Source organism: Coenobita brevimanus, chromosome 48 (genome assembly GCF_032717465.1).
Source record: "Coenobita brevimanus isolate Jiangsu-jjx chromosome 48, ASM3271746v2, whole genome shotgun sequence".
NCBI lineage: Eukaryota > Metazoa > Arthropoda > Malacostraca > Decapoda > Coenobitidae > Coenobita > Coenobita brevimanus.
Window position 1 is genome coordinate 12,933,754 of NC_137001.1, and position 9,501 is coordinate 12,943,254.

At 42.9% G+C, this 9,501-nt stretch overlaps 1 pseudogene; it reads right to left on the reverse strand.

Annotated features, from left to right (window-relative positions):
- Nucleotides 1-6,397: 6,397 nt before the first annotated feature.
- LOC145399291 (uncharacterized) lies at nucleotides 6,398-9,220 on the reverse strand (annotated as a pseudogene).
- Between the last annotated feature and the right edge of the window lie 281 nt (nucleotides 9,221-9,501).

Genomic DNA, 9,501 nt, shown 5'->3' on the forward strand with positions numbered 1-9,501 from the left:
GGGCTCAATCATCTTGTGGTCCAACAGGCAGCCAAGCTCCTTCTGGATGAGAGGAACTTTCACTGGGTTCACACGGTAAGGAGGCAGTTTAATTGGCTTTGTGTCTCCAACATCGACATCATGCATCAACACAGTGGTTCTTCCTGGAGTGGCACGGAACACTTGCGGGTACTCCTGCAGTAATGCCGAAAACTCCTGCCTTTCCTCGGGAGGTAGATGAGAAAGCTTAGTCTGGAGATCATTCATGACATCAGGATTCTTCCCCAAACTATCACTCAGGCTCATACTGCATGGGAGAGCGTCACTTGCAGACTCGGGTGGAACAGCTACAGTGCAGTCTGGATTATTTTCGTCCCGCCTGTGATATAACTTTAGCATGTTGATGTGACAAAGTTGCTTGTTCTTTCTACGATCTGGTGTGGCGATGACATAGTTGACATCACTGAGTTTCTTCTCCACGAAACAAGGACTCTAAACTTGGCTTGAAGAGGTTGCCCATGCACTGGTAGCAGAATCAAAACCTGATCTCCTGGCTGAAAGTGGCGTAACCTGGACTTCTTATCATACCAAGTCTTCATCTTCTCCTGAGCAGCTCCTAAATTCTCTCTCGCCAGCTGTAAAGCAGTGGACAGCCGTTCTTTGAACTTCATCACATACTCCAGCAGGTTGACGTCATCTTCCTCCGACAGCCAGCATTCCTTGAGTAGCTTAAGGGGTCCTCTTACTTCATGGCCAAACAGTAGTTCAAAAGGTGAGAAGCCCAGTGATTCATTTGGAGATTCTCTTGAGGCAAATACAACGAATGGAAGACCTTTATCCCAGTCATTCTGATGTTCCAAACAGTATTTCTTGAGCATCGATTTGAGTGTTTGATGATATCTCTCCAACGCTCCTTGGGTCTGGGGATGGTAAGCTGAAGACGTGATCTGGGTGATGCCCAACTCTTTCAGAGACTGCTTGAAAACATTTGACATGAAATTACTTCCCCGATCTGACTGTACCTCCTTGGGTAGACCAAACTTTGTGAAGAACCCTAGCTTTTCCTTAACCACGTTCTTTGTTGAGATATTTCTAAGTGGAATGGCTTCAGGATAACGAGTAGCCATATCAATCAGGGTCAATACATTAGAAAATCCTGAAGAAGTCTTAGGAAGAGGGCCCACAATATCCACCAGCACACGGGTGAATGGCGCCTCAAAAGGAGGAATGGGAACTAGAGGTGCAACCTTTTCGGTCTGATTACACTTCCCCACAACTTGACAGGTGTGACAAGACTTACAATACCAGGAAACATCCCTGAAGATACCTGGCCAGTAGAAGTGTTTCAAAATGCGTGCCACAGTCTTCCTCACTCCAAGGTGTCCTGCCAAACTGGAATCATGAGCCACTCTAATGATATCCTGCCTACAAACACGAGGGATGACAACTTGATGTACAACCTCCCACTCACAGTCGGCTGATGCTGTTGGGGGTCTCCACTTCCTCATAAGTACTCCTGACTTTATATAATAACAAGTAGAAGCACCAGCTGACTCTTCCTCACTGCAAGCAGAGTTAGCCAGACCTTTCAACTCAGGGTCAGCAACCTGCAACTCAACCAACTCTTGACGAGACAAATTATCAACACTATGGGGTACTGCCTCATCTGGTGAGTGGTCCAAATTAGCAAGAAAAGTGTCAGCTAGGATAACATCATCATCATCATTATCCTCTAAGTCACCAGTAACTTTAGACCTAGCCCTAGTGACAGCACATGCAGGGAACACATCAGGGACATCACAATCCTGGGCCGTAGCCACTGGCTCACTAGACATCTGAGGAGCTGGACACACTTGACTTCCACCAATATCATTTCCAAGTAAGAAAGTTACACCTGACATTGGGAGTGTCTCAACCAACCAACCCATAACGGAACCATTAATAAAACCAGACTCTAAATTCACTCTGCACAGAGGGACAGAGAAGTAATTATTCCCTACACCTTGTAAGATTACAGTTTCATCAGAGGAATTAACATTAGAGCCTAGAACACTGGTCAGTATAAGGGATTGGCAAGCACCTGTATCACGATATATTTTAACTGATTTCCTGTCATTACTGTCCAGAGGACTGACAAAACCTTCAGACAGGAAATTAGCACATGAACTCTTGAGAGTGTCACCCACTTTACTGCTCAAAAGAGGAGCTCCATCATGAGATTTTAAGTTACCCCCCAAAGCAGGTTCAGTTAACTCAGTTAAAGAATTCTGGGAACTCTCAAGGGTGGACACTAGACCAATTGACTGAATATTTAAAGACTCCTTTTTGTTCACATCACGCTGTCTCCTGAAACATTTCTCTGTAGTATGACCAAGCTTACTACAATAAGTACATTTACTTTTCTGATATCTAGAGGTGAAGCTGGTATTTACTTCCTGAGAAACATCATCTTTATTCTCTTTCCTGTTACCTGTACTCTGAGTAGAGGCATCGTACTTACTCTCAGCTTTCCCTTTTTCTTTAGAATATCTCTTGTGAGTGAGAACATATTCATCAGCTAAAACTGCAGCATCAGACAAATTATCTATTCTTCTCTCATCAAGATATAGGCTTACATCTTTATAAATACACCTTTTGAAGTCCTCCAGCAAAATCATCTGCTTAAATTTACCGAAATCAGAATCCACATTCTTAGAATTTAACCACTGCTCTAACAGATCTTCTTTGATTTTTGCATACTGAACATTGGATTGCTTATCTTGCTTATAAGTTGTCCTAAATTTTACTCTATAGGCTTCAGGAACAAGCTCATAGGCCTTAAGAATCAAGCTCTTAACTACATCATAATTATCAGACTGATCCTGAGGCAAAGATGCATAAGTTACTTGAGCTTTACCGGTGAGAACAGTGAAGGAGTACTGGCCAATACTCTTTGGGCCAATTAAAACCTGTAGCTACCCTCTCAAACAACTGAAAATACTTTGTTAAATCAGATTCATTAAAAGGAGGGACAAGTTTAACATTTTTAGCCACATCAAAATCATCAGAGCTAGATGATCCAGTTCCACCTTATTTCATGCGATACTCATGGTCTGCCTGAATCCTAGCAAGTTCAACTTGTGCCTCAGCCTCCTTAGCTTTTGCCTGAAATTCAGCCTCCTTAGCACGAGCCTCCTGCAGGGCTAGCTGTAACTTAGCTAATTCAATCTGCGTTTGCTCATTTGGAGGAGTTACATTGAACAAGCTTTCATTAATCATGTCAACAATTTGATCTTTAGAATGATGAGAGCGAACAGCAATTCCCAATTGTTGAGCAACAAGCTTAAGTTCATTCTTTGTTCTGTTTTCTACATCACACACTGTTTGCACATTTGGCAAAAAATCTTTGGCTTCATCAAGTGTAGTAATAGTAGACATCATGAATAAATCACAGTCACAATATATCAAGCAATATCCTTATGATAATATCCTGAATATCCTGATAAGAGGTCGCCAAATTTATGTTATGGAACAGAGAAAGATAATGTACACTTTAAGTGAGAATACTAAAAATCACTACTGTCCCGTAAAGTTCCAGGTTCAAAACAAAAGAGTTAGGTAAAATTACAAGTTAAAGTTTAATGCTCAAACTAACAACAAAACATTCAGGACTCATAAGGATAATGTAATGGCAAAAAACAGTTTAAATATATGGTTAACTGCAATAGCCTCTATTAACACGAAATTAGCAAGAGTAAATTTATCTAAGTCAGCCCTGATAAAATGAAAATACACTGGGTAATGCTCAGTTAATGCAAGATAAATTATTACAGATACAAACTATTATTAACAATTGGCTGACAGTAAAACTTTACATTAATCACAAAACCTTACCAGGCCTAAGAATTAACACTTTATGCTACACAGCACAAGAAAAAAATGCAATAACACTTATACTCAAATTACACACCTGCTAGATGGCTGGAGACTTCCTGAGCACTCACAATAATAACAACTGTACAGGGGAGGACAGAGATGTGAGCAAAATGAGGAGTAGATCTAAGTGGCCATAATGCAGAGACTGAGCTCATTATATAGGGGCCGGCAGAGCTTGATACAACTTGTAAGAAGGATGCGCAAATGAAGCCATGGGGACAAAGAGTTGACAATCCTGCTCTGAACAACAGAAAGAACGACTTACTCTACCATAAGGGTAGAAGGGGGGAGTGAGGTAGAACACGCTCGTGATCAAACATGCAGCAAACTGTACTTTAGAATTACACAAAGGATGATGAAATCATAGGCTATGTCTATATATATATATATATATATATATATATATATATATATATATATATATATATATATATATATATACAAGACCATAAAATATTCAGAACACCACGGAAAAGCTCTGTATGGTCGTCTCACTCGGCTGTTTGTTTACTTTTGGGTCGGTTAAACTCGGTTTCGTTGTTGTTGTTGTGTGGTTCAGCTCAGCAGACGACGGTCACACAACTGTCAAGCGGGAAGCGAGAATTGTCATATGACACTCTTTAAGTTTTATTATGTGAATAAAAGATGACTTCTTTTAATATGTGTGCTTTACTTACCATTATCTTGGAATAATTCAGTGGTCAGTGGGTGAAGAAAACTACGATGAGTTGACATCTCAGTCCACACAACAAAGTCAGCTGACATCACATCACATTACATCACATGGTAAGCATGTGTTTAAACATTCTATCTCTATCTATATACCTAGGCTGCTTCCCCCAAGGAAAGGAAGGTAGCCGAGACAGGACGACACACTCCCCGTTTACTCATCCATTCAAACACATTCATTCGGATCTTAGCCCCAAAGGGGAGAAGGGACAGATCCTCACCGCACCACACCGCACAAGGGTCAACTGCGCAGTGCAATCAGTGACATCCACAGCACGGCCCGACAGCAGAGCTGGTTTACCCCTGCCACATCATAATAGACCCATCCCCTTACCCGCACCTGACCTAACTTGCTGATCAGACCAAATGAGGGAGAATGTCCCATCAGGGCTGCGTCATCATTTATTCATTCACAATTTCTCTCCATTTCTTTCTTTCAAGCACAGCCACTCTTCCTTCTTCAACAGACATCTCTCTTGCATCCAGCACTCTCTTCACACAGTCCATCCATCCAATTCGTGGTCTCCCTCTCAGCCTTACACCTCTCACATCAGATCTAGTTATCTTTTTCACCAATCGCTCATTATCCATTCTCTCCATAAGCCCAAACCATCGCAACACCCTCTGCTCAACTCTACCAGCCATCTCCCGAACAACTCCAGTTCTCCTTCGCACTTAATCATTTCGCACTCGATCCATACGCGTCACTCCACACATACTCCTCAGACACCTCAACTCCATTACATTCAAACTTTTCCTCTCTTCTACATCCATATTCCATTTTTCAGACCCATATAACGCAGTCGGAACCACAACACCCTCATAGAGCCTTCTCTTTACATCCATTCTAAGCGAACGACGTCTAAACAATTTTTTGATTCCTCCCAGGGCATTACCTACTTCATTTATTCTAAACTTCACTTCTGCATCTATTCTTCCATCCACAGCGACATGTATGTTTAAACATACTCTTTTTTTTATATCTATATAACAGTTTGCTATGGCTGTGCTATTATAAAACCAGGTAATGATGTGGACAATAGGTAATGCACTGGAAGAATGACTAAATATGTTCATTGATAATAAGTAGCAAGAGTATGAAGGTGGTAAACAAAGTGGTGGATTTGTGAGTCGTCTTTGCTGATGTTCCTTAATTCTTTCCTTCCTACATTTTTCTGGATATTGCCTTGTCTGTTTGGGGAGCGTCAGATTTCAAGGGGCGTCCTATGACACGGGAAGTACGGTAATTAAGGCGCTCTAGTGGGATTGAGCCGGTGCAGGTTTATATCCATGGGATGGTTGGGGTTTATTGCTCATGTAATGCCACTCAGGGATGAGCGACGCATGTCACTCTAATGTCATGACCAACTTGCCTAGCCCCTGTCTCTTATGCTCCTCATGGGGCAACACAGGATTGGACGATGTATGTATGTATGTATGTATGTATGCATGCATTATTATTATTATTATTATTTTTTTTTTTATTATTATTACTACTACTACTAGTACTACTACTACCACTACTACTACTACTTTTTTTTATTATAATTATTAGATCACCTCCATCCATTGGTGAATTATATTGTGAAGATCCAAACCAACCTTCCTAATACAGTTCACATTTGGAATTGTAATGTAAAGGTTAACACTAACTCTCATATTTCAATCCCTTGGCCCCAAGCACGCGAACTGCTGTGGTTGCCAACCATCTACTATTAATATTATTATTTTATTTTTTATTTATTGATATTACAGTGTAAATAAAGACATTAAACTATTGGAGTCGCTGGTGTATGCGACTCTCGACCACTGTAGCTTCGTAATCCATACCCGCCAGAGAGACAGGCCTGAGGGCTGATCATCTTGTGCCCCTGAGACATAACAGAGCAGAACTCACGAGGGAGAATGAGAGGCGACATCTCATCCAGGCCATAACAGAACTCTGCTGTTGACATTTCTTCTCAGATAGAACCTCTGCCAGTCTCGAATAGAATCTCACAGCCTCTGGACCCGTCCCACCTGATGTCGTGAACACAAGGGGAGTGAATCGACCGTGGTCCACATGTTGAATCCATTCTTGATAATTTCTGTTTTTTTCTTGTTCATTCCTCGTGTGTGCAGCTTCGAGAGACAGTTCAGGATGACATGCTGCCATGGCATCGTATATCCTGATGTCGAAGAACGCTCTCTACCCACGTGTCCACAAACCTCGAGCACTGACATCCACTCTTGCATCATTTGTTGTGTTTTCTGTTCTGTTGGTGAAGCGCTCGTCGTCCAGGGGTAGCAGAGCTTTCTCAATCGTGACATCATGGCATATTTCCTGCAGCATTTTGGCAGTGAGGTCGCGTACCTCATCATGTCGGATGCAAACAAAGCCTCCCTTCTTGCATACCATTGCATGGTTTGCATCAAAGGCAGTGCCACAAACACAGTGTTGAGGTAGGTTCTCTATTGGCCACTCATATCTCAAGGCTATGGCGTCAATAAATTCTTGTTTGTTGAAGTGGAAGTCTTTTGCCTTGAGAGGCAGGGTTGTGAGCCAGTTCGATGCCCCAACCTCCTGTGCAATTTCAACTCTTCTGCACTGGTCTGGTGTTAGATGTTCGATTATGTGCTGCAGCTGGTCTTTTTGTCTTGCTTCACACTCCTTGCTTATCTGTGTCTTTATGTCTTTCTGTCTTTGGTGGTCGATTTCACTCGTCTCAACCTGGGCGCAGATCTTCTTTGACAAGGATTCCGTGAGCATGAGTGAATTTCTGTTTTCAAAACTTGCAATGGCTGCTTGATTTATAATGCCAAGGCCTCCCATCCTGGGTGGTAGTGCTAAAAGGTCCCTCTCTTCTGGTGTGGGAATGTGGCCATTTGTTAGAGATGGGAGGAATGAATCCCTGATTGCATCGTCCAGTGGTTGTAGCAGCAACTCGATGTCTGGTATGGTCCTCATCACGAAGGTCCACTTGTGCTTTACACCATAGGTAAATGCACTGTATGCTGCATAGGGTTCTGTTTTTACGTGGCTGGATAGTGTATGAATTTCTTCTACCCATGTCTTTACCTTATCACCCACATATTTGTCTTTGAATTCCTTAGTTCCAATCACAGCCCCTAGATGCCTCTGACCTTCCTTATTCACTATCATGTTTGTGCCTCTAAATGCATCTTGTGCATCTTGGTAGTAAGGTGGTTTCATGATCAAGATGGACTTACTTGCATTAGGGTAGTAACCTATTTCAGGGCCATGCGATGTTACAAGGTCCCACCATTTCCTTACATCCTCAATCTTGCCAGCACCCGTGAGATCATCTGCATAGGCTACCTGTTTTACATTGGTGGCTTCGTATTTGATCTGTTGTTGCAGCACTGTCATCGCCAGGGCGTACATAGCCATGGCAACTGGGTCCCCCTGGGTAGTTCCTTCTGTGGACTGGATTACACCGACATCGTGAGCAGCTGTCTTACCCACAATGTAGAGGTCTGCTGGTTCTTTGTAGATGTTTTCCACATACTGAGCAAATGCTGGGCATTTAACCTTGATATTGTGCAGCATTGCCTCCCAGTTGATGGAATTAAATGCATTTGAGGCATCAACTAATAATACTGCCTGACAGTCCTCGTCCCCAAATATTTTCCTCATGGAGTGTACTGCTGCCTCACCTCCTGTCTGCTGGCTTGCACACACCTGGAGGTTGCCAACTGCCTGCTTCACATCATCTTTCACCACCTCCATGATGCATTTTCCTATAATCCATCTTAAGACTTCACCCACCCCGATAGGGCTGCATCCAGGATTCTTATCAAGGGTTATTAGTCTGCAAGCCATCAGTGCTTCGATGTTACTGCACTGACTTGAAGCCAACTTCCTTGCCAGTGAGGCAATGGTGTTACATAGGTCTGTTGCTGCCTCCCCAAACTTGATGTTACTGAGGATTACTCGCCAAGATTTTGCATCCAGGCCTGAAGGTCCTGCCCCTCCCTGTGTGTGCATTGCCTTCCACCACACATTATCTCCAGTTGTCCTGTCATATATGATGGGATTGGGAGGAGTGTAGCTGCCGTCAAGCTTTGACTGGGCACTTGCTTGTCGTGCAGTCGGGTGTTTTTCTTTTAGTTGTTGCATTGTTTCATCTGTCAGGTCAAGTACTCCGTTTGGTGATTCAGCTGGCAGGGGTCTTGTTGCCATCGAGACCTTCCCCTGTCTCATCTTGCTGCCAAAAATCCTTGCAACATCGTTGGTATTCTGATTTCTTCTGTGTTGTTTATTCTCATCGGCAATGCCCTTGCTTCCTCAAGTAGGTTGTCGATTTCACCTCTTTTCCATGTTTCAACCCGCCTTTGGATGGCCTTAATATTTTCTGCAATGCTAGCTATTGGGCGGGTTTTGATGAGGAAGAGATGTGGTATTAGTGCAAGGACCTTAAGAGAAAATGAGACAATGGGTGTGTTATTGTTGTAGCCGGCTATCAGGCGAGTGATTTCCTTGATCAGTTGTAGCATTGCATTTGGGAGCTTCAAAAAGGTTACTTGAGGACCATCCAACTAATTCATTATATATGGTGTTCACCCAGGTTACTGTATTTTCTCGGGATTTGCCCATCCAGTATGTGGGACGACCTTCTCACACAGACCTTTGAGGCTGTTCTACTTCCTCGTTGTTTGTGTCACTACCGTTCTGAGGACGTATAATACCTGGATGATTCCCTCTTTCATGCACTCCTCTATGGTGGTCTTCATCCTGAGTTTCATTTCTTTTATAAACTTCATGATGTTCCTCACCCCCAACTTCACTACTATTCACTTCCCCATGGTGATTTAACCCACCCAGCGATTCCATATCTCTCGCATCTTGCCGTCCATCCCTATCCCTCGACTCACTAC